This window comes from Chiloscyllium plagiosum, chromosome 11 (assembly GCF_004010195.1).
Source record: "Chiloscyllium plagiosum isolate BGI_BamShark_2017 chromosome 11, ASM401019v2, whole genome shotgun sequence".
NCBI classification, from domain to species: domain Eukaryota; kingdom Metazoa; phylum Chordata; class Chondrichthyes; order Orectolobiformes; family Hemiscylliidae; genus Chiloscyllium; species Chiloscyllium plagiosum.
The window spans coordinates 79,011,118-79,037,390 of NC_057720.1; the positions used below are offsets into that span (position 1 = coordinate 79,011,118).

At 40.7% G+C, this 26,273-nt stretch overlaps 1 protein-coding gene across 1 annotated transcript in view; it reads right to left on the reverse strand.

Moving 5' to 3' along the window:
• Positions 1-26,273, reverse strand: part of LOC122554608 (procollagen galactosyltransferase 2-like) — a 173,640-nt gene that overhangs the window by 134,259 nt on the left and 13,108 nt on the right. The window lies entirely within an intron of this gene.

Below are 26,273 nucleotides of genomic sequence, written 5' to 3' on the forward strand. Positions count from 1 at the left end.
GTGAGAGGGGAAAGATATATAAGAGATCTAAGGGGCAACCTTTTCACGCAGAGGGTGGTACGTGTATGGAATGAGCTGCCAGAGGATGTGGTGGAGGCTGGTACAATTGCAACATTTAACAGGCATTTGGATGGGTATATGAATAGGAAGGGTTTGGAGGGATATGGTCCGGGTGCTGGCAGATGGGACTAGATTGGATTGGGATACCTGGTCGGCATGGGTGGGTTGGACCAAAGGGTCTCTTTCCATACTGTACATCTCTATGACTCTATGTCTGAACCTGACTCACAGACATTAAACTTACGATGCTCACCATTGGTCTCCTCAGAATTCCCTGCAATACACTGAATGCTTACAGTGTCGAAGCAGGCCACTTAACCCATCAAGTCTTCATCAACCCTCTGAACAGCATCTCACCCTGACCCAGCTTAGCACCCTACCCCATAACCCTGCACTTACCATGGCTAATCCAACTAGCCTTCACATCCCTGGGCACCATGGGACAATTTAGCATGGCCAGCCCACCGAAACTGCATATCTTTGGGCTGTGGGAAGAAACTGGAGCACCCAGTGGAAACTCAGGAAAAATATGCAAACTCCACACAGAGGGTCACCCAAAGTTGGAACTGAACCAAGATCCCTGTCACTATGAGGCCACCTTGTTACAGTCACAATATTTATATCGCTTCTCCAGTTAAGTCTCTGGTCAATGGTGATCCCCAGGATGTTGAATGTCCACAAAAAGAATGTGGGTCTCAGTGGCAAGACTGGCAATTTTATCCAAGGCCTAGATGCCCTGAGAAAGTGGGGTGGTAACTCTTCCCCCTTTTACAACTGGTATCGGTATTGATACAAATGAATAGATTGCGAGGACCCCGTCTGACCTGTATATAATGGCTGGTGGGTAGATTTACCCTCCTGAAACAGTGCGGTTCTTCAACAATCTGCTAGAATCAGGGAGGCTTCGCAATGACTCCAGCTCTTTATTGCACGATTAATTTTTGACTGAGTTCATATTAGCCAAGCTGCAGTGATGTGATTGAAACTTATTCTCTGAATTGCTTGTTCAGACCTCTATCATACTAATTCAATGTATATGTCAGCATTTGAATGGGAAATAAGAACAAATTGCTTGGAGCATTTTCTTAAAAAAAAATTGAAATTGTTTTGTAATTTATAAGCACCGACATTCAAGAACCCTATATACCTTCAGAAAAAGTCAAGAGATGACAAGTCTATTAGGGTGCAAATTTAAACCAGCAATCAACTTTGGAGATATTCTCTTAAGACTTGAGGCTTTTTAACCAACTTCTATGACCCATCTCTCTAACTTGTGGGACTTGAACTCATACCCTCTAGGTCAGAGGTAGGGATAATACCACAAGAACCCAGCCATCAGCTCCAATGTTGCAATACTCCCTCATTACTTCACTGGAATATTAATCTTGGAATGTTATGCTCAAGCTCCTTGTGATTCACAAGAAGCAAGCAACCAACTGAGCCACTTTACTTAAGAGGGAACAAACTGTTTTTATTTTTATTAGGGTCAAATAGTGCCCTTTATTTTCCTTTTTCTTCCCTGAATCACCCATGCTTAGATGTACTTTTATGTATTGTGAGACAGAAAGAAGACACCTTTGTGAATAGACTATATTATATCTTTTTCCACCATCAGGAAAACACCCATGTGGCCAATTGTGTACTAACAAGCAAGGCCTGCTGAGGGCAATGATGACGTCAAATAAAAAGGGAAAAAAAGTGAAGGGGGAATAGGGAGAGAGGGAAGGGACTAAATCAAAGTGGAGTTAGAGGGGAAAATAAAGCAGTCTAGTCACTGAGCCACTTTCAAGAATTTAAGATGAGATGTTATTGGCTGTTTCTCTATCTCACTATAGATGAAACCACTCAAATGTATCAATAGTACTACCTTATAAGGCATGCTTACCTTAAAATGCAAGTTTACATTAAAGGGCAAGTTTTTTGGAACTTCTCTCCTGAAGTATGGATTCCCTACTCCACACAGAGGTTTTCAAAATACATATTTTGCAAAGTCACTATTTTCTGTGGTTGCCTGTGCTCCACTTTGTGGTACAGTAATTGATGTTTGGTGGATAAAATGTGTCTGTGTTTTATTGGTTCTGAATAACTGATGGACACATGAGACAGTGCGAATGACAAGCCAGCAGGAGCTGGGAGGAAGGAAGGAGGTTGAAAAACCTCAAATCGCTCTGAGCAGAGGCACCAGAACCTTTTCTACTTTGAGCTCATCATTTGGAGATTCAAGTTCTGAGCACAACTGCTCCATTAGACAACAAAAATAATGCAGATGTTGGAAATCAAAATAAGAGCAAAAAGTTCTGGAAATGCTCAGATTTGACAGCATATGCAGTCAGAGAAATTCATTCAGGTTGATAGGCTTTTTAAGAATCTCCCCGTTTCAGAAATTGAATTCTTGTAGCACTTTTATTAATGTATTTCATAATCCACCAAACCACACCAGTTTTGTCACATTGGAGGATTCAGCTCTGCTTTATTACAGTGTTGGGTTTAATTAGGTTCCTATCACATGTCCCATGAAGTAACAAAGCAGGTTAAGGAATTTCCTGTCCATTACGACTGACATTTACAGCAATTACCGAATTGTGCCCCAGTTCAACAACCACTGGTCTATTAACTAAGAGTACTTTATAGGGTGCATACTACAAACAGCAGCAATGACCCTGAGCTATAGAGGTAGGGATAGAAATCGGCTGGAGCTGTTCATTCTCCAGTCGAGTCTGGAAAATGTAGGGGCAAGGAGCCGGGACTAAAGACAAGATTGAAAGGCATGATGATGTAACAGTGGTTTGGGTGCTTTAGCTGATTAGACATTTCTCAGCATCACTGAGGATAGGAAGAAAATGGGTCTGGACATTTCTGTTGAGAGTGTAGGAACGTGGACATTGGTCGGAAGCAGGATTGGGTTTGGTAGTAATGTCCGCACTCCCAGACAATCTGTCTGCACTCACCAAGTTCACATGTGTTTATGATCATTTATTTACAGTTGTGCATACCATTTTTACAGCGATCCTTTCAAGTTACTATCTGCAGCGGTTTATTAATGGGTGCAGGAACTTTGCCCCGGGCCTTGCTGATTGCTTGGAATTGCTCCAGCTGTTCACCAAATATTTTGAGTTCTGTCCCGTAAGTTTGCTCAGAATGCTGTGACCAAGTCTCAAATTTACCCCCATTTGCCAGCTCCCGAATAGAGACTGAAATGGAGTAGCAGGCAAAGAGATGAGGGGTTGGTTCCAGCATTTTATATTAAAAAAAAACTTTATTCATGGGCATTGCTGGCTGGCCAGCATTCTATTGCCTGTCCCTAGTTGCCCTTGAGAAGGTGTAGTTGAGTTGCCTTCTTGAACCGCTGCAGTCCACATGCTGTAGGCCGACCCACCAATTGCTGCTGAGAGGGAGTTCTAGGATTTGGACAAAGTGACACTAATTCAGGATGGTAAGTAGCCTGGAGGGGATGGTGTTCCCCTGCTTCTGCTACCTTGTCCTTCTGGATGGTAGCAGTCATGGGTTTGAAAGGTACTTTCTAAGGAGAAAGTGGTGAGTTTCTGCAGCGTACCTTACAAATGGCACACACAAACAACTAAACTGAAGTGGTGGAGGGTTGTGTTTGTGGATATGGTCTAGTAATTAACTACTAATTGGCATTAGTAGGTACATTCGCCATGGCAACACCTCCACCAAACAAAGTTCACTTATCAACCAATCGGCACGCACCTCCCATATTGTGCAAATGTCAGTTTTCCCATTAAATTGGTATTCTTAAAAATTGGCCTGATGAGTTCAAGATGAAACCTGCAATGTCATTGTTTCAGTAACACTCAACTTCTGTACTACCAAAAGACTATCTGATTAAATTGCACAAAGAATCCTTCAACAGAAAGAAACATATTTAGCCTAACCAGGCCCTTCTAGCTACAGAAGGTGGTTTCTCTGGATACCATTAGCACTGTGGTTGAGTTGCTTGGCCAGGGGTTAAAAATAATAAGGGAATTGTCGACCCGTTTCTCAGTGAAGCTCCGGCCCACCTCAAGGGCCACCACCTGACACTGTCCAAAACAAGCCACTTAAAATGATACGTGGCTCAAATGGTTACGAAGAAACTGAGTAGCTACTGTTGCGACTTTATCCTCCCTGGAAACCCAATTCTCAAACAGGTATGGTGACAGATGGGTCAAAGTCAGGGCTGGGGCCTAATTATTTGGCAGATGTTGTTCAAGGGGTCCCAGGTACTGGATGACTTTTATGGTTGCAACCCATTAGTGCATCGTATCATAGACACCTCCCTTTCTAACACAAAGGTTAATTTTACACTGAAGGATTGTTGTGATGAAACGTTGTGCCCACTAAGGTATCAGTAAGGAAAATGGAAAGCCTGAGACAGTGAGAAGGAGTTACAGCATTTCCCAAAAAAAAGACACATTATGAATTTCTGTGATTACTTTTGTCAGTGTTTTATACAAAAGATGTTATAAGTAAATGAACCGAAAACGGACCTGTATTCTTTCACACTCTCAGAGTACACCAAACTCTCTACAAACATTCAATTAAATTTTATTTGATATGGAGACACTTAAATTTTCACCAATCACGGCCAATGGTTTGAGCACAGCAAAACCCCACAAGCGGCTAACCAGTAGAATGGCCACAGATTGACTCCTGATGATGCTGCCTGAAGAAGAAATGAATACAGGCTAGAATACAAAGAGATTTGGATCACAGTCATAGGGCTGCTTTCATTAGGTCAGACGAAATTTGATCTTTTTTCCCATAAGAATAGGATGGGTTAAGGTAAGAAAGGAACACATTTTTTTTCTGGTTGTTGAGGAGTATAAAACAGAGATTTAGGGGCAGAACACAGCAGAGACATTTTACAGAAAAGGTCGCAAAGTTGTGTAATGCCCTACCAGAGTTAGCGACTGGTGTCAACATTTAAGAACAGGTACGTGATAAGGAAAAGGGATTAAAGAGAACAAGGAGCTGAGCAAGAATGCAGGATTTATACAATATTCATAAGGAGGGTGAACACCAAGGCACAATGTTCAGCTGAATGGGGTAGAGACCATCGGCATTTTCATGTAACTCAGTTAGAAATCACAGTTGATATTGCAGAGAAGAATTAAAATTGTATTTACTGTGGCTGAAGCTGCTGACCCATTTCAAGCCGCAGAATCTATTTGCTAAATACATTCCACACATTAGGAAGAGGCTGGGAATTTGCTGCTGAGGTTCATTGACTCTGGTGTTTTCAGATTTCAAAGGAAGCATTAAAGCAGTGGCCTTGAGGTGTGCTTGGAAGTGAAACTGTGTTAATACAGTTTATCAAAAACTATGCATAAGGCAAACATCGTGCTCCATATTAATGCAGTCAATGCAGTGGAGTCCAGTCAGAGTTAATAATTTGAGGGAATACTTTCGCCAAGAGTCACATTCCTGAACTTCTTTCTCCCTGGTTAACAACCATGAAATTAACCCTGTCCCTGTCGCTGACAGTTTTCCTTTTCCACAGTTATTGATAGAATTTCAAGCATTGTAAAAGGGAAATATATAGCTTGGAAAACTGAAGTCAAAAATCAGAAGGCGTGCAGAATGTGCTGCAGATTCATCAAGGTGGTTATATAAAAAGAAAATACAGATAGGCACTTCTGGTCCCCAGTTCTGAACAATATTAGTGGCCTGGCCTCACCTCTGCCTATTTATGTCACCTTCTCCAATCCGAACACCCTAGTCTTTTGAGTAGCCCTGATTTCACTTTGTCCCCAGAAACAATGCCTTCAGCTACCCAGGACTAGGTGCCAGAACTCCCTCCCTAAACTTCTCCGTCTATTCTCTTCTGCTTTTCTTAAAGACCTTCCTCTTCCTATTAAGTTTTAAAGTAGCCCCAGTGTTAAATTCCATTTGATAATGCTCCTGTGAAGCATCTTAGAAGACTTACTTGTGCTAAAAAGGTGCTACATAAATGCAAATTGACATTACATCAATAAGAACAAAAATTAAACTAGCTGAACAATTTTCACAACACAGCAGACTATTATTCCTGTGACTGCTCTTAATTACTGAAATCATCGGAAGATTTGCCATCTGGTCTTGTCTCACTTAGCAGCGTTATGTAAAACTACCCACAAACATTCTAATTGCCCTCAACAGGAGCAGAAAATAAATGCTTTTCATTTAGTTTTCAGCATATGGATGGTTTCAATGTCACAATGGTATCACATGGAATCCTGTCACTGTTCAGTACATACACTAATCAGAAGCAAAGCATATCGGCAGATATTCAGATATGTATGCCTGTGTTAAAAGTTATTTTGGTATGGAGGATTTTCATTCTGGTCTCGATTTTACAGCCAGAGGAAAAAGTACCAGCCATCTTCACCTTGAACCTGTGCCCCTCCAGAATGCAAAGGGAATAGACACGAAGATCCAGCTACAACTTGGTGCTATACCTAACACAGCCACTACAGGGAAAAGATCAGTTCCTTTAGAAAGGTCAGAGCACCAGTCACTGAGTGGACTCCGGCTGTCATTGAAGTCAGGTCAATGCTGACAGCTGCAGCCTCCTGGAAGCAGAACACATCCCCGGTGGAACAGGTGGGCATATATGGCTGTGGCCACTTCCTCCAAGTCTCTGCCTCTCCCCAAGGAATGTCTGCTCTCTTTTCCTGCAAGGTGAGAAAGCAGAAAGAGGTTGGAGCAGTAGAATTGGATTATGTAGACAGCAGGGAAGGGCAGCATTTGTGGAGCTATGGATTGGAAAGGGAAATCGGATGAGAATGATTGTGAGTTGTGACTGTTCAAAAGGGTGTGAGATGTCTACGACGTAGAGGAATGGTTGCAAGATGTATGGACCTGGGGAGTGCTACACAGGAGAAACGTTGAGAGGGTCAGGCTTGAAACCAGAAAGTGCCACTCTCACCCTCCTGAGGTCCTTTATCCTCTCTTTGCACTGTCACTAGGTTGGCAAGAGCACACTACTGCTGTCAACTTCTTTGTTTCTGTCCACTTCTGCTTAGTTAGAGAGGTTATTCTCTTCCTCCGGAATATCCCATAACCTTGGCATATCCCACATCACTGCAGTCTCCCGGCTCCCCAAGCAGGATCTCCAGACAAGCGGGAAAAGATCTGGAGAGATCCTTCCCAGCTCTCTTCTCCACTCCTGTGGGTGCAGCAGCCTCAGGAATCCGTGTCCAGTTAAACCTTATCTGCACTAAACCAGGGAATGTTAGAAATAAGAATCATTCCTTTGACAGATTTTGTGAAAGATCCTGCCCTCTCTGATTGGTCAGGATGGAATCAGGGTGCTAATGCTGTCGCAACTCACCTAGGCCCCTTCAACAACATTTTCCAAAACCTGGGACTTCTACCACCTCGAAGGGCAAAGGCAGCAGCTGCCTGGGGACATCTCCACCTGTAAGTTCCCCTCCAAGCCACGCACCATCCCAACCTGGAACCATATCGTTGTGCCTTCATTGTCACTGAGTCAAAATCCTGGAACTGCCTTCTGAGCAGTATTTGTGAGTATCTTTACACCTGAAGGACTGCAGTAACTCAAGGTGGCCCCCATCATCACTTTTAAGGACAATTAGGGATGACCAGTAATACACAAATCCAATGAACAAATTAAAATATAAGCAAAGCCCACTGCTGACCCAGTGGGCTCCCGAACTGCTTTGACTGGACGAAGTGTTTGCTAACTTTCATAGACTCAAAACTTTAAAGGGGTGAAAGCGTTAATTTTAAAAAAAAAACTTCAAAACTGGCTTTGGGTTTCTAGGTTTTCTAAGTAGAGCTGAGAGTATAAAGTCAAGGAGATATTAATCCTATACAACACACTGGTCAGGAGCCTAATAGAAAATGGTGCAACATTACAACAATTTTAACAAGCACCTAGCCCGAAGGAAGATTTCAAAGACGCAGATAGACTGTAAATAAGGTTCACTAAGAACATGAGAATATAAGGAGTAAGAGCAGGAATAGACAATTCAGCCCCTTGAGCTTTGCCATTTCATACGATCATGGCTGATCTCATCTCGGTTCAATTCCACTTTCTTGCCCATTCCTCATAATCCTACAACCCATTTCTAGTTAAAAATCTGTCTATTTCCTCCTTAAATTTATACAGTATCCAAGCATCTACCACACTCTGAGCTATTAAATTTCACAGATTTACTATCCTTTGACAAAAAGTAATTCTTCATCTCTGTTTTAAATTTGCCACTCCTTCGTCTAAAATAGTTCTAGGTTATCCCACGAGGCAAAACAGCCATTCTATGTCTGCTTTTTCAATACCTTTAGCATCTTATATACCTCATTAGATCCCCTCTCATTCTTCTAAACTCTAATGAGTACAAGCCTAAACTGCTCAATCTCTCCTCTTAAGGTCAAACCTTTCATGTCCTCTGGAATTAACCTTGTGAACCTGGGTGATACTAGAGATGGGAAGTTTTCATGTTGAGGGGAAACTTGGAGAAATTGAGGGCTCTTTACAGTAGAATGGCGTTGTCAAATATTACAGACATAACTAGTGAATTTGGAATCGAGCCGTGGAAAATTCTATTTCTGATTGCTACATAAAAAATTAGCAACAAATACAGTAGTCAGGTGTGTGATCTGAATGCTTGTTGTAATAAACATTTATGCGAAAGGTCTGCAGTCCAAACTGGCAAAATTCTCATGCTTTTAATGCTTCATAAAACATTTTTCCACCTCTTCCACAACTTCCCATTGTTTTAATAAGCACGCTTTTGATGTGAGTTACTTTTAAAAGGGAGGTAACTGGCACGAGTAAAGTTAACACTTAAAATGAATCGATAAATCTACTTAGCAGCAATATTGCTTCTAAACTTCAATTATGCTCTAATTTAAAGGCTATGCAGCTCAGAAAGTGATGGATACAAGTTGCAAGTACAGGACAATAAGTACAAGGTGACATTAGATCATCAAATAATATTGCAGCTGGATTAACTTCTACAACATATCAGTTGGTTCCTGACTCACATTTGTACATTGAAATGGAGACTAGAGGTGGTAGGGGATGGCACAGGTTCAAACTTGTCAAGTAGAACATAATGGAATCAGATTTATTCTTTGATGGTGTGACCTCCAATGAACCTTAAATGACCTGCCAACATGTACAATAAGCTTTCCCTGGTGTTTACAAATGGCAAGGAAATATATTGGTTTTTTTTTTGCACTTGACTATTGAAACCAGCTAGGAAAAAAAGTGAGGACCGCAGAGTCGAGAGTGTGGTGCTGGAAAAGCACAGCAGAGTAGGCAGCATCTGAGGAGCAGGAGAAGCGACATTTCGGGGATAAGCCCTTTATCAGGAGCTGTTTCTTTTGCGATTGTTGTGTATTTATGCAAATTTTCTATCAGCTGGGTCAAAGGTTTTGACTCTAGCAGTTGCGAAAGTTGCTGAAAAATGGAGTGTAAAATATTCTGAATGCATCTTTTTCATTACAATAAAAAGCTATGATTGAAGAATTACAGACAGTGAACAGCAGGTTCTTTTCTGCTATATTTGCATTTAGTTAATTATCCCAGGAATGTTGAGAGTTTTAGTCCAGACATTATTTTCCACTAAGACAAGTATAATGCATACAAGAAGATGTTCAAGATCTGTAGATCATTGTAACCATACAGATCAAGAACGGACAGGACTCACAGCAGCCTCTTTGATTAATGTGTTTTGCCATCTTCCAACCAGTCACTGCCCAGTGCAGGATTTAACCTCCTGTCCCAGTCAAAAGCTAATACCCAAAGATTAATGGGTTGGGAGAAAAGGAAAACAGCAAATTGAATGCACTTCACAGATCTAATACTGGCTGTACTGCATTGCATCTGTTACACATAAAACATATTTAGAGATCACAAGTTAAGGCCAGATGTAAAAGGTCTTTGTATCCATTTGATCCCATCCATCCCAAATATTCATCATCATCTCGTGATAGTATCCAGCAGCTTCTGTCTCTTAACCCTTCGTGGTCAACATGTTCATAATCAGTCTCAATGAAGTGAATGGAGAAACATTAGGGATGCACTGGAAGTGGAAGACAAATGAGAGACAACTTCGTGATGTGTATTTATAGTGGGAGCTGTATTATAGCTGCATTCATCCAGGCAAGTGGGGAGTATTCCATCACATCCCTGATTTGTATCTTCTGGATGGTGAATGCTTTGGGAGACAAGTGACTAGATATTCGCGACAATACTCTCAGCCTCTGACTTGCTTTCGTAGCCATTGTCTTTATAGTTAGTCCAGTTGAATTTCTGGTCAATGGGTAACACACGGATGATGATAGTAATGGTTTCATTGATTGTAATCTCATTGAATGTCAAGGCAAAATGGTTAGATCTCGCCTTGTTGGAGATGGTCATTGCCTGGCACACGTGATACAAATGTTACTTCTCAGCCTAATCCTGGATATTGTCCAAGTTTTGCTGCATTTGGACATGGACTGCTCGAGTACCTGAGGAGTCACGAATGATAGTGAACATTATTTGATCAAAGTAAACATCTTCATTTCTGGCCTTATGATGGAAATAAGAAAACTGGTGATGCAGCTGAACATGGTTGGTTTGGAGACACTACCCTGAGAAACACCAGCAGAGATGTCCTGGAGCTGAGATGTTTGACCTCCAACAACCACAGCCATTTTCCTTTGTGCTAGATATGGCTTTAACCAATGGAACATATTCCACCTGATTTCCATTGACTCCAGTTTTGTTTGGGTTTTTTAATCCAAATTCAGCCTTGAAGTCAAAGGCATCAAATCTAATCTCGTCTCTGGAATTCAGCTCTTCTGTTCATGTTTAAACCAAGTAATGAAGTCAGGAGCTGAGTGGCCCTGGCAGAACCTAAACTGAGCATCACTGACTGTCATTCAAGTTCTGGAGCACAAATCTTCAATACTATTGCTGTAAAGTTGTCAGGGACCATAGACTTTGTGATATCCAGTGTCTCCAACCATTTGTTGATATCATGTCGAATGAATTAAATTGGTTTAAGACTGGCATCTGTGGATGATAGGGACCACTGATGTTCCACTTTTAGCAGTTAATTACATGATGATATTTGAATTCCCTTCCAATCTTGTCCTTAGACTCCTCCCCATACAATCCACATTCACCTCTAGCAAATGCAATACATTCATGATTACCTTGTTGAGCTGAGACCAAAACTATTTAGGGTGGCGTGGTAGCTCCGTGATTAGCACTGCTACCTCACAGCACCAGGGGACCCAGGTTCGATTCCACCTTTGGGTGACTGTGTAGAGCTTGTGTCTGCGTGGGTTTCTTCCAGATGCTCTGGTTTCCTCCCACAGTCCAAAAATGTGCAAGTTGGGTGGATTGGCCAAGCTAAGTTGTGCATGGTGCCCAGGGATGTGCGGGCCAGGTGGATTAGCCTTTGGAAATACAGAGTTACAGAATGGGGATGGGGTGAATCTAAGTAGGAGGGTCGTATGTGCTGAATGGCCTGTTTCCACACTGTTGGGATTCTATCATTAGTTTAGCTGAATTATCTCTCTCTTCTCCTCCTGGCTACCAATCCTGTCCCTAAGCTCTCCCGCCTTAATTTTAAATTCACTTATTTCTCATTTTTCTGCCTTTCCTCTCATGACCCTTTAGAGCTCATCATGTCCATGAAAACCTCCTCATTCCCAGGAAACTACTAACTACATAACTTTCCATTTTGTTTCTTTCCATGTTAGTGGACTGCAAATGGCTTCCTCTCCACAAGCAGTGACCCCTGTGTTTCAAAGGACCATTATCTGCTCCTTCCTCGAAATAAATTGACTTTGACTCAACAAACATCTACTCATCTCCAATCACCCTGAATGTGTTGTCATCTCCCAAACTTGTGCCAGTTTTCTCACAAATCTCTCTTCATACAGATCCCTGCTTGTTGCCACACTTCTGCAATGGGTTGAAACAGTCAAAAATGATATCCTCAGTGACTGACAATGGTGCACTGACCCTCTCTACTGAGCTACAATTTCACCAACCAAACTATTGCTAAGTATAAAACCACTGTCTTGTTTGAGGTTCCTCCAATGGCTAAAAAAAAAGGCAATGCTGACAGTGTTAAGGAATTACCTGGATCGTAATATCCTCAAGTTCAGTCCCCATTCTGTTTTGAATTAGCTGATTAGAGCAAGGATCCTACAAATGTTTGAATTCCCCTGGAAGAGAGAGGAGAGATATCATCCAAGAGATCATACTTCAATCCAGTGCTCTGGTAACACATTTGGATTTCAGGTAAAGGTAGGTTCAACCTTGACTTATTCTCAATGACTATAGAAATGACAACTAGCTAGTTAATGATGGATTTACTTTGCAAGTTATACCAAGTGACTGCTTCCAAGCTGAAAAGCAGAAAGAAATCTTCTAATCTCTCTGACAGTTCATATTGATGGCAACATAAAAGGTTTGTGTTGGAACACCACAACGTGTGTAACGACTTTAAAATCACAGCTTTACACTCCAGCTACATTACCACGATAACCGTTACGGATAATGCTGACCTAAAAATTGTGCATTACTGAAATACATAAAAGCCCCAATTCTTTCCAACTGGGACTTTCTCCCTTTTTTAAAGAGAAATTAAGCAAGCTGTGAACACTTTAACTATGTAACTCAAGCGAAGAAGGAGCTTGCAGAGGATTGCTAAAACAGTCCAGTTTAAGTTTAAAACAGCTGTCAAATTTCTAATTTCAACTTTATTTATAAATTCACTTTTGGGATATGGGTCATACTGGCTTGGCCAGCATTTATTGGCCATTGCTAGTCACCCTTAAGGATGTGGTAATCAGCTGCTTCTTGAACTACTGCAGTCCACTTGCTGTAGGTAGACCCACAATGCCTTGAGGGAGGGAATTCTGAAAGGAACGGTGATATATTTTCAAGGTGAGTGGCTCAGGTGGGATCTTGGAGTTCCCATGTATCTATTGTCCTTGTCCTAGAAGGAAGTAGACATTGGTTTGGAAGGTGCACTCGAAGAAGCCTTGGTACTTGGGTGTTGTTGGAGCTTCATTCATCCAGGCAAGTGAGGAGTATCCCATCACACTCCTGACTTGTACCTTGTAGATGGGGGGCAGGGTTTGAGGAGTCAGGAGGTGAGTTAGTTGTTGCAGGAGTCCTAGCCTCTGACTTGATCGTGTAGCCTCTGTATTTATATGGCAATTCCAGTTCAACTTCCGATCAATGGTAGCCCACCAGGATGTTGATAGTAGGGGATTCAGTGACAGTTAACTAAATATCCCTTGCAAATTACTTTTCCTATATATTTAGCCAGTATCAGCAAACATTCACAGCAGCTGGAAGCATTATATTTCGCTTTCCTTAACTTCCATCGTGAGATGTTAGTCAGGACCTGAAGATCAGCTAAACCGGAGACTTGAGCAGCAGACTTAAAAAGGTGGAGCGAACATAGCCCATGAGATTTCTATCATGTACTGCTTTACAACTTGACAAAATCCATGTGTTGCACAGCTATTTATGAACAAGGTCATAGCGGACATGAAATGTTAATTTTGTTTCTATCTCCACAGGTGCTACCATAAGTCTGTTTGTTACAGATTTCCAATTTTTATTTTGCTTTTATTTGAATGAATTTGCAGGAGGTTGGTTCTTGGATGAACTTGAACTTGAAACCAGTTGGGAGTGTCCTTTTCCCTGTTGGGATCTTCTGCTTTCAAGGTATAGCTATTAATTACCTTGGCTGCTTATTGACTTGCAGCTAAGTCAATGGCTTTGCTTTTAAACAGCTTCAAGTTCACTTTAAAAGTAGATAATAACATGGTTTCCTTATTGTATGTTTATTTTGCAAGTTCTAAGTCCTTTTCCTAAAAAAGCAATGATGTTTATGTTGATTCCAACAACTTGTGTTGTGGTTTAACACCTTGAAGTTTGCCCAGTTTACTTTGGATGGGGAAAACCTTCAGAATGTAATGGAAGGGTTGTAGTGTCCATTCACTTCTGGCTACAAGATTGAGTTGCAATGTTCTGTTTTTTTTCTCCCCAGGCAAACAGAGAGACAGACAGTTTGGAACTTCCATAGTCTTCTTGTGCTGGTCCATCCTTAAACAAAGCGACACATGAATTCCCTGCATATCTGTGAAAACTGATCTGTTCGAGACACGGTACTGACTGTGACACAAAATGCAAAGGTTACATGATTTGCAGCTATCTTAATAGTGCGTCTCTGAAATTGAAAGTATTAACTTAATCTCTATAATACAATAGGACATGATACTTTCAAATTTATCTTTGAAGAGGTAAGAATTAAGCACTTGAACATAGGCTAGGCGATGGAGGAAAAGGTGCTAGATTTATGGAAGCACAACACTTAAAGAACTTTTATTATACTAAAGAATCTGTGCACATTCTATAAGCTAATCAGGTCTGGTCAGCAACAAGCAGGAGATACAGTTTTGTTTTTTCACTTCCCTATCTTGTTCCAGGGTCAACTTCTAGTGCTACAACGAAACGTTTCTCTTGAGATTGGTCAAGACAGCACAATGTAGATATATAGGAAATTTGTCAATTTATGGAGAAATACAAAACTAGGTAGTAAGTTTCAAAAAGTCACTAATAAATCTAATAAGAAATTCAAGAGAAACTTTTAATTCAGATTGTAATATTGTTGCAACATGAAGGGGTCAATTACCTCAGTTGGTTCAATAGTATCAAGTGTAGTACCTTCCAGCAGTAGCATTTCAGGGCCTTGCCTTGCCTCATGTGTGATGCAGAGTTTTACAACTCAAATGTTATACAGAAACAATCTCCACAGAGAACAGCAGCCTTTTTCTTTCAAGTAAAATAAACCAACTCTTAGTTGAAAGTATGGCTTGGCGTGATTTCAAGTTTTAGACATTACTATAATAAAGGAATAAAAACAACATTGATTTTTGTCAGCAATGTAAACTGCACATTGCAGCAAGTGCATTCTTATTTTATAGTATATAGCAAATAGTCCATTGTTCCTTAGGTTCCTTCCCCTTCACTTTCCCAGTTGGATAACTTCTACTCCCTGAAGTGACTTTCACTATGAAAGTTACAATGAAAATTCCTCCTCACTAGCACACGCAATGTGAATCTCCAAGCTTTCTTTAAATTCTTACAAACTTAGTCACCTCAATCTAAGCAAGAGTTTCCAAATGCCTTGTGCATGGTGAACAATAGTAAGGTGTAGGACTAGCTTCGTTGGTTTCTTGCTTAATGCCTCTCAAACGCTTGCAGACCCCACCAAAAAGAGAGCTGAGCTTCTGTGATTGTCATTGGATTTGTAGGGAAGCCTGCAACCTGATCTCAAACACTGCTCCCTCTATCCCTTCCCAAGTCATTATGAATCACATTATCTCTGGATCTAATTAGAAATGCTAATTAACTATCATTAATCCTAACTCCCTTTCATATTTGAAGTAAATGAATAGCTTATCGCATGACTGCTTACAAACAAATGCCCAAAACAGCTTTCTGGGTTTTGGAAGGCTTAGGGTCTACTCCTGGTACACACAGAGTGCTGTAAGCATAAACATCTTGTGCTTTTTTCTCAGTCAAATAAATCAAGTCTTCTTTCAATCTCTGAAAATTGTGCAGCAGAAAGTTGCCTGTAGTCCCTCATGGACTACGCCTGATTACCATGCCTTGCTGCCTTATGCATATTTAAGGTGAATAGCATGGATGCATATAAAAGGGAAAATTGATAAATAGTTGAGAGAACAGAAGATTATGATGAAAGAATTAGTTACAACAGGATGGGGTGAGGTTTATGTGGAGTCTGTACCCTGACACAAGCTGATTGAGTCAATTTCCGGTTTCTGTACCATAAGGTCTGGGATAGGAACTTGCTGTCCATCTATTCACCTCATCACAAGCAAGTTATTTTTCATAACAAGTTACTTTTTGTCAATACAAATGGGAGTTGGAGCCAGAAAGCAGCCAAGTTATATTTCTCTTCCCAAGGACATAAATAGAAATTCTATCCAAACTCAATCTTAATCATTATATTGTTAGGACATATGAAAAAAATCCCCAGAAAATGGCTCCTCTCAGGAGCCCCAAACTAGAAATTCTAAAGGTTAAAACAGCACCAAGAGCTACTGGGAGGATAATGGCAGATATCTCCTTTCATAACAGTTACTTTTATGAAGAAAACCAATAATGTGTACTTTCATTTTAAGGTGTACATGGTCACATATATATCTATGATGAGGAAGAAGTCTAGATGTAAGCTGAGAAAATGCTCTTGATGATACTGGTACATGAATGGTTAGCGTGTTTGTGTGACACAGCTCTGTTTGTTATCTTGTACACTGACTTATTATCAGTGATAGGGCTGAGGCTTCATCTGGACTTGAGCACATCTGGCACGTAACTAGCCATTCATTACCAAATCTGGCTGGACCACATCTCGTTCTCCTCTCCCAAAACCCCCCATTATCGCAAGGTCAGCACGGAGAGCAAAGATAGCTCTTTCTTGTCTTCTCTACAATCATCCGTCTCCAGTAATCCTTCTAGCCTGCATATGCATCTTGACCATAAGACCATATAAATTAGGAACATAAAGAAACCATTAAGTCCAGCAAGTCAACTCCAACATTCAATAATGGCTAATCAAATAATCTGGACTTCCTTATAACTCTTAATTCCCTTATTCGTCCAAAGTCTGGCTATCTTTGCTTTGGATAAACTTATTGTGGTGAAGAATTCTGCAGATTCACTGCCTTCTGAGAGAAAAACAATCCTCCTCATCTTTGCCTTAAATGGGCAACTCCTTGTTCTGAGATTTTGCCCTCTGGTCCTGGAGTCTCCCACAAGGAGAAGCAACTTCTTAAGGATTTTATGTCTCAATAATGTCCCCTTTTATTCTCCTAAATTCCAATAAGTACAACTTTCACAACCTCTCCTCATAAGAAATCTCTCCATACCCAGGATTGATGTAGTGCACCTTCTCTGGACATCCTCCAATGCCAATGTATCATTCTTTCAAGAAACCAGGCCTACCCTAAAGAAGAGTCATAGCAGACTCAAAACATTAACTCTGTTTCTCTTTCAACAGCTGCTGACTGACCAGCTGTGTTTCTCCAGCATTCTCGGTGTCGGTTCCTGTAAACTCAATTAAAAGAGGCCTTGCAATCTGCTTATAAAAACCACCTTCTTTAACCAAGCTTATGGTCATCTTTCTTACTATCTCCTTTAGTGGCTCAGTTTGAAATTTTACCTGATAATGCTCTTGTGGAGCACATTTGGACAATTTTACTATGTAAAGGTATTTATAAAAAACAGTTTTGTTGCTGTCTAATCATGACCAAATATAACCTCAGAAGCAAAGGCAAACATCTGTGTAGCTGGGTTATCATGAGTCAGGAGGTCATCTGTAACCAGTGGAAGTGGAAGAGTCCAAATCCTGCAAAATAAACAAATTTTCAAATGAAAGCTTTTCACAATACAGGAAATAAATGAACAGCTTAGTGGCATGGTGCAAAGAGAACAATCTCTCTCTCAATGTCAGCAAAACAAAGGAGCTGGCCATCAACTTCAGGAAGTGGAGTGGAGTACATGCCTCTGTGCGTATTAATGGAAGGGAGGTGCAGGTGGTCAACAGCTTCAAGTTCCTCGGAGAAAATATCACCAATCTACCCCGATCCATCCACGGTACAAGAAATCACACCAACATGTCTACTTCCTCAGAAAGCTTAGGAAATTCAGCATGTCCACAATGCCTGTTATCAATTGTTATTGATGCACCATAGAAAGCACCCTATCCAGATGCATCACAGCTTGATATGGCAACTGCTCTGCCCAAGGCTACAAGAAATTACAGAGAGTTGTGAATGCAGCCAAGTGAATCATGAAAACCAGCCTTCCATCCATTGACTTTGCCTACACTTCCTGCTGCCTCGGGAAAGCAGCCAACATAATCAAAGACCCCTCCCACCCTGGTTATACTGACTTCCACCCTCGTCCATTCAGTAGAAAATACAAAGGTTTGAAAACACGTACCAACAGACTTAAAAACAGCTTCATACTCACTATTATCAGACTTAGGAACAGCCCCCTCATATATTCAATTTGATCTTTGTCTGCACCTTCTCTGTAGCTGTAACACTATATATCGCATTCTGTTCTATACGTACATAAAATATGTTTTGGCTGGCTCGCAAGCAAAACAACACTTTTCACTGTATCTTAGTAGATGTGATAATAAATCAAATCATTATTGGACATCAAAAGGTACAAGAGGGCTGAGTCACATGGCAAACTCAACTAAATGTCACTAACAGCATCAAAAACCAATGTAGAAACAGAATCATTTTTTCTTTGAGAGCACCTTCCAAACCTGTCACCCCTACCCCCGAGAAGGACAAGGGCAGCAATCACATGGCACCACTGCTAGTTTCCATTCAAGTCAAATACAATCCTGACTTGGAACTCCTCGTGCACTTTTGCTTGGTCAAAATGCTGGAACATCAATCCCAGCAACATTGTGGGTGTAGCAATTCAAGGTGGCAGCTCAGGGGCAATTAGGGGTAGGTAACAGATGCTGCCTCTGCCTGTGATGTTTACACCTCACAAAAAAATAAAATACTCAACACTTACAGTAAAATTTGGAGTTTATTTTTAAAAAGTTACACATTTGAAATGTTATTATCACAGTAGGGTGTGACATACTCGAAAGGGTTAAAGAAAATGAAAATGGTGCGAGACTTTATAACAATATAGCTAGTGACCCCTTAGTGAGACTTAGTTATGCTGAGTGACTTTGTGGTTTGAGGCTTGCGCAATGGTATTGTATTTTCTGCTTTTTGTTTATAAATAGGCTAGAAAACGAGAGGAAAATTCATGTCCCAGGTATTGCGGGTGGACAACTGAAAGCGTTAATGTATTTCATGATCCAACTAGGGTTAAAGTCACACACACAAATGAGCACAACTTCTAGTGAAGAGCACATCCTTAAATTATAAAAGGTGCTCATTGAGTGGTTATAGAAGGCGGCCACTCAGTCAATTGATCTCATGCCTGGTTCTTTGCAAGACAAACTCATCATCTACGGCTTCTGTCCTTTCCCCAGGACTTGCAAACATTTTCTCTTCAGATAGTTAACCAATCCCATTTTGAAATTCCCGGCTGTAGCCTCCCAACCACCGCAGTGCATTCCAGATCCAAACCACTTGTTCCATGAAATTATTTTTCCTCATGTCATTGATGCTTCTTTTGCCAGTCAAAATAAATCTGTACCCTCTAGCTCCTGATCCTTCTGGCAACGCAAACAATTTCTCTACCCACTTTATCCAGACCTCTCACAAGTTTGAACATTTATATCTAATCTCCTCTCAACTTTCTCCTCACTAAAAACATTGTCGAATCTATCCAGGAAACCGATCATTCCCATTCCCAGAACCGTCCACGTAAAATCATTTGCCATCCTCCCGAAACTCTTCACAACCTTCCCAAAATGTGGATCTACAACTGGACCCAGACTCCAGTTGAGGTCAAACCAGAGTTTTATAATAGAGTTCATGCCAGCTTCCTTGCTATTATACTCCACATGTCCATTGAAACAACCCTTTTTAATAACTTTCTCAAACTGTATTGCACGGTGGCTCAGTGGTTAGCACTGTTGCCTCACAGCACCAGGGTCCCAGGTTTGACTCCACCCTCGGGTGACTGTGTGGAGTTTGCACATTCTCCCCGTGTCTGTGTGGGTTTCCTCCCACAGTCCAAAGATGTGCAGATTAGGTGAATTGGCCATGCTAAATTGCCCATAGTGTTAGGTGCATTAGTCAGAGGGAAATGGGTCTGGTTGGGTTGCTCCTCGGAGGGTCGGTGTGGACTTGTTGGGCTGAATGGCCTGTTTCCACACTGTAGGGAATCTAATCTAATCATGGACATATACCCTGAAATCTGCGCTCACCTTCAGAATTATTCCTTTTCTTGTTTTTCATCATTCTACCCACCAAATAGGTATGACCTCACCTTCTCTACATTGAATTTTATCTGCCACTTCATTTGTACATCTTTCAATCTAGTCTATTGTATTCGCTGCTCACAATGTAATCGTCTTTACATTGGCAAGGCCAAATGCAGACAGGGTGATGGCTTTGCATAACAACTTCACTCTGTCTGTAGAAATGACCCTGACCTTCAAGTTGCTTGCCATTCAACAAACCCCCTTACTCTCATGCTAACATTTATGTCCTGGCCCTGTAGCAATGTTCCAATGAAGCACATCGCAGGCTCAAGGAACATTTCATTTTCTACTTAGATACCTTATAGCCTCTAGGTCCAACAGTGAATTCTATAGCCTCAGAACCCTTTGATCTTCCCACTTATGGGATGTGGGCATCGCTAGTTGGACAACATTTATTGCCCATTCCCTAGTTGCCCTTATGAAGGTGGTGGTGAGCTGCCTTCTTGAACCACTTCAGTCCAGGACTGAGGTTGACCCACAATGCCAGTAGGAAGGGTATTCCAGTATTTTGACCAAGTGACAATGAAGAAACTGTGACATATTTCCAAGTCAGGATATCTTGGAGGGAAGCTTGCAGGTGTTCCCTAGTAACTGTGTCTTTGTCCTTTGCGATACAAGTGGTTTCTGAAGGTTCTGTCTGAGGAACTTTGGCAAATTTCTGCAATGCATCTTATAGGTAGTACACACTGCTTCAACTGAGCATCTGTGGTGGAGGGATCGGATGTTTGTGAATGTGGTACCAATCAAGTTGGCTGCTTTGTCCTGATTGGGTTTAAGCTTCTTGTGTGCTGTGATGTGCCAACCAGCCAGATAAGTGCAGAGTATTCCATCACACTCCTGACTTGTGCCTTGTAAATGATGGCCTGGCAGTGGGAAATCAGGAAGTGAGTTACTTGTCACAGTATTCCTAACCTCTGACCTGCTCATGTCGACCAGTATTTATATGGTGAGCTCAGTTGTGTTTCTGGTCAATGGTATCTCCCAGGACGTTGATAGTCAGGGATTCAGTGATGGTAATTTTAGAAAAGATCATGAGATAGTGGTTAGATAGTCTCTTGTTGGACAGGACCATTCCCTGGCATTTGTGTGGTCTGAATGTTACTTGCCACTTCTTAGCCCAAGATATTGTCCCGATCCTGTTGCAATTGAACATGGAGTGCTTCAGTATCGAGGACTCTCGAATGGTGCTGAAAACTGTGCACTAATCAGCAAACATCTCCACTGCTGACCTTATGATGGATGGAAAGTCATTGATGAAGCAGCTGAAGGTGACTGGGCCAAGGACACTCTCCTGGGGAACTCCTGCAGAGATGTCCTAGAGCTGAGATGACTGAACTCCATCAGCCACAACCATCTTCCTATATGTCAGATATGACGCCAAACAGTGGAGCGTTTGCTGTCTGATTTCAACTGATTCCACTTTTGCTGGGTTCCTTATGCTACACTTGGTCGAATGTGGCCTTGATGTTCAAAAGCGGCCACTCTTAACTCACTTCTGGAATTCAGCGCTTGTGTCCATGTTTGAACCAAGGCTGTGATGAGATCAGAAGCTGAGTAGCCCTGGTGGACCCCAAACTGGGCGTCACTGAGCAGGTTATTACTGAGCAGGTATTGCTCGATATCACTGTTGATTACACCTTTCATCAATTTATTGATGACAGAAAGTAGACTGATGGGTCAGCAATTGGCTGGGTTGGATATGTCCTGTTTTTTACGTACAAGACATACCCAGGCTATTTTCCATATTGTCGGGTCAATGCCAGTGTTGCAACTGTATTGTACTGGCTTGGGTTGCAGCAAGTTCTGGAGCACATGTCTTCAGTACTATTGCTAGACTGTTGTCAGGACCTTTGCAGTATCCAGTGCCTCCAACTGTTTCTTGATATCACATGAAATTGGCTGAAGACTGGTATTTGTGATGCTGGGAACCACTGGAAAAGGACAAGATGGATCATCCACTTAGCATTTCTGGGTAAAGATTGCTTTAAATACTTCAGCTTTATCTTTTGAACGTGTTGGGCTCTTCCGTCATTGCTGCTCCTCTGCCTCTGTCAGGACTTTTTTAAAAATTCCAATACCTATCAGTTCTGAAGTAGCGTCACACCGGACTCGAAATGTTAACTCGGTTTCTCTCCAGATGTTGCTGGACCTACTGAGTTTTTCCAGCATTCTCGGTGTTTGTTTCAGATTTCCAGCAGCCAAAGTATTTTGCTTTTATTTGTCTGCCCACTCCGTCAAACTGTCTACATTGAAGATTATTACTATCCCCCTTACAATTCACAAGTCTGGTGCCATCTTCAAAAGTTTCTATTGACTCAAATCTGGGTCATCAATATATATCAAGAAAAGAAATATCCTAGTACTGACCCCTGGGGAACCCCACTCTGTACGTTCCTTCAGTCCAAAAAAACTACCTTCACCACTATTCTTGGTCTCCTCTTTCTCAGCCAATCCAAATCATAACGTTATAACTGTGTGACTACTTTTCTTTTCTTCCATGGGCTTCAATTTTGCTGGCAAATTCAATACTTGGCGTGTAATTTGTGTGCTTGACTGTTCCAGTTATTAAAAGGATCAGGCAAGAAAGTGATCTAATAAAATCAAAGGAGAAACTCCAAGCTATTTTGTATCTCTTACAAGCAAAAACGCAAACCGGAAACCAAACCAATAAGGCTTTAAATCTCTCGTCCAAGAGAGTCTTGGAGATACCTCCAATTCCATTAAAAAGATCTGCCGAGAAAGAGAGACAGACATTCTGAAGTGCAAAGTCCTGAAAGGAGCTAATGCATACACATTTACTAATGTCACAAAAGGAGAACAAATTAAAGAGAGCAGGTCATACAGATCTGTCACTCTGTAATCCTTTCAAGCCTATGACATCAGTGGGTTAAGTACTTTCACAGTAGCTCACACAGATTGGTGGACTTGAACTTAAAGCTCACCTAATTTATCCATATAGACATGATATTATGTATTATATGTTTAATTGTTTATTTAGAAAAAAAGGACATCCTGGGTTCATAAACTGTCCTTTATTAATTCAATTGTTGCTTTATTTTATTTATGATGAAACTGGAATAAGAAATCCAGCATCTGCTGATATTAGACTTAGCAATTATGTACCTTATTGTTAAATCATACATTGCTCCATCATACATTTATAAAAAATGTACAAAATACTCCTTGTGGAAACTAAGATGTTTTAATACGATCCAAGAACTGTAAATATCCTGCTAGATCTGCATGGAGAATCACAGTGTACAGTACTTAAAGATAGCCTGGTAAAACCTAACGATTGCATGGCTGCTACAAAAGGAAGCCCCCAAATGGTAAAAGGTAATATGGTAGTCACAATAATAAACATTTTGGCTTTTGTTTCAATTAATTCAATTAGAAACAGAACAAAATGAATTCATGTTCACTCATGGAGACCTGATTCAGGATACAGCGATGGAAACATGTTCCTACAATTGTCTGGTTAATTCAAGGCAATCTTGATCGAGGTAGGAGCCAAGCTCGGCAGTTCAAACATTAAAATAGCGTGTGATTGTTGCAGATGTTTCTACTTTGCAACTGTTTTTGAGTCCATTTCAAGAAGCACATTGCTCTCTGGGAATTCTTTTTAGCCACTGAGTATTTGATCTAAAGCCCATGAAGGGAAGCAAGACATATCACTGCTGAGAAGACTTAACCTAGGATACTTACATAGCACGTGAGAAAATAAAGCACCAGTTACACTAGTTATCTGTATACAATAAATACAGTCTAACAGAGAGTTTGTACATTAATATTTGTTGAATGAGGAATTTGTCTGATCTAATATTAATTGTAGTTGATTAGATTAGATTACTTACAGTGTGGAAACAGGCCCTTTGACCCAACAAGTCCACACCGACCCTCCAAAGAACAACCCACCCAGACCCATTATGCTACATTTACCTCTTCACCTAATACTATAGGCAATTTAGCATGGCCAATTCACCTAACCTGCACATTTTTGGACTGTGGGAGGAAACCGGTGCACCCTGAGGAAATCCACGCAGACACGGGGAGAACGTGCAAACTCCACACAGACAGTTGCCTGAGGCAGGAATTGAACGCGGGTCTCTGGCGCATATTACTTTTGCTTCTTCAGTTATTGTTGAACTAATTAAGTTGGCAAATTAAGATTTAAAAGACAAGAGACGTAAAATTAAAACTGAAGCTATCTGAACTACTCATATCGCAAGTTTATTCTTAAGTTGAAACCTTTGGTTGTGGCATTTGCTCCACTTTCTGATAACATGAAGATGGTCCTGAAGAGGTACAGAATTCAATCTGTGCTTAAAGTAAAACAAAAGACAGGTTTTCTGATCATTATGCTGGGATCGCTATGAAATAATATATACGAGTCCAAACAATCTGAAAGATATTTGACCATAAGCAATTGGGAACATAACAAAGAAAGAATCGTAGAATCACAAGAATCATAGCCCTAGGCCAATGACTCAAGCACTTTTTGGAAGTATAGTTATTCCATGTACAGGCTTCCCAAAAAAGCCAATGCATCTATATGACATCTGCCAAAGCAGTTCTGTTACTGAACATAAGAATCATAGAGTATCTATCCAAAATCTTTGCCAAAGAAGCAGTTAAGAATAAATAGCGCAATATTGTAAATTGTGAACAGGAATCTAACTGTGTCAGTTGCAGCTGATAACATTTACTGTGCAAGATTCCAAGAGATACTTAAAGAATATCTTCTCTGAATTAAAAGTCACCATATAGATTGGCATTTTCGACCAAGTAGGAAGGCTAGGTAAATTCCTCGGATGCTGCCTGAACTGCTGTGCTTTTCCAGCACCACTTTAAAGTAGGAAGGCTACTGATCTACTGTCAATCGCTATGTATTTCTCCTCATTCCTACATTAGTAGTAACTGAATAATTAGCAACAATCTTATACTGTACAGTGTACAGTAAAACTGGTTCCACATAGTTTTGACACAAGGAGAAGACTGCTTGGAGTTATACAAGCCTTTCACAACATCAGCATGTCCAATGAGCTTTAAAGCTCTCAAACATTTGAAGTGTAGCCACAATTGTGATTACAGAACAATCTATAACCACACAGAAATGGATTAATGCTTTAGTCATATAGCTTGTGAGGGTAAAGATTTGGCAGGACACCATGAGAACACACACACATGTAAGCAGGCAAACAGGGAAAGTAGGTTATTGCCCAGAGGAGAAAAATTTAAAAGAGTTTAATAATCTTTGTTTCAGATTCTATTGGTGAACTGCCAAAGGAATGGTAGCTGCAGGTACAATTACAACATTTAAAAGACATTTTGACAGGTACATGAATAGGAAAGGTTTACAGGGAGAAGGGCCAAATGCAGGCAAATGGGACTAGTTTGGTTTGGGAAACTTGGTTGGCATGGATGAATTGGACCAAAATGTCTGTTTCCTTGCTGTATGACTCTATGACTCTAAGTCCTTTATTCCTCTTCGAGTACAGAAAGTATCAATTTAAAAAACTCCAACAGTACAGCACTCAGTATAGACTGGACTGTCATCTTAGATTAGTGTTCAAAAGTCTCTAGTGAACACATAACTTTCAAATACTCACACTGAATCCTTAATTCCTACAAACTTAAACTAGTTTAGAAACTGGACTAGCAGGACATACAATGTCATGAGAAATAAAGTGTGCACACAGTATGAGTATGGTCATCCTACAATGGAACGTACAATATATATGAAATAATTTGGAACTTGTGCTTAAGTGGTACACAATTGGAGTGAATTAATGAACAGATTCAGATCTGTATAATTGGTCCTAAAGGATGTGTTTGTTATATTCAGGGGTGAGAAACAAAGCATGTCTTTTTTCAGCACTGTATCATAATGGCAGTCCTGAGTCTGAACAGAGATTATTTATGTACAGCTGCTTACAATTTTACAAAAATATGCAGTAACCACATCACCTAAAAGAGAAAGATCTTGGTTCTACATCGCAGCTTGAATTTATATATTCCCTTTCATGATCTCAGGAGGTCCTAATGTGTTTAACAGCCAATGAAGCACTTTTGAAGTGTGGTCACTAGTAATGCAGGAAACACCACAGTCAATTTGCACACAACAATGTTTCACAAGTAGTAATGAAATAATAGCTAGATAATCTGTTATTTTAAGCAGTTGGTTGATGGATACATTCCCCTACATTACACTTATTGAGTATAGTTTACCAGAGGCAGTATGTG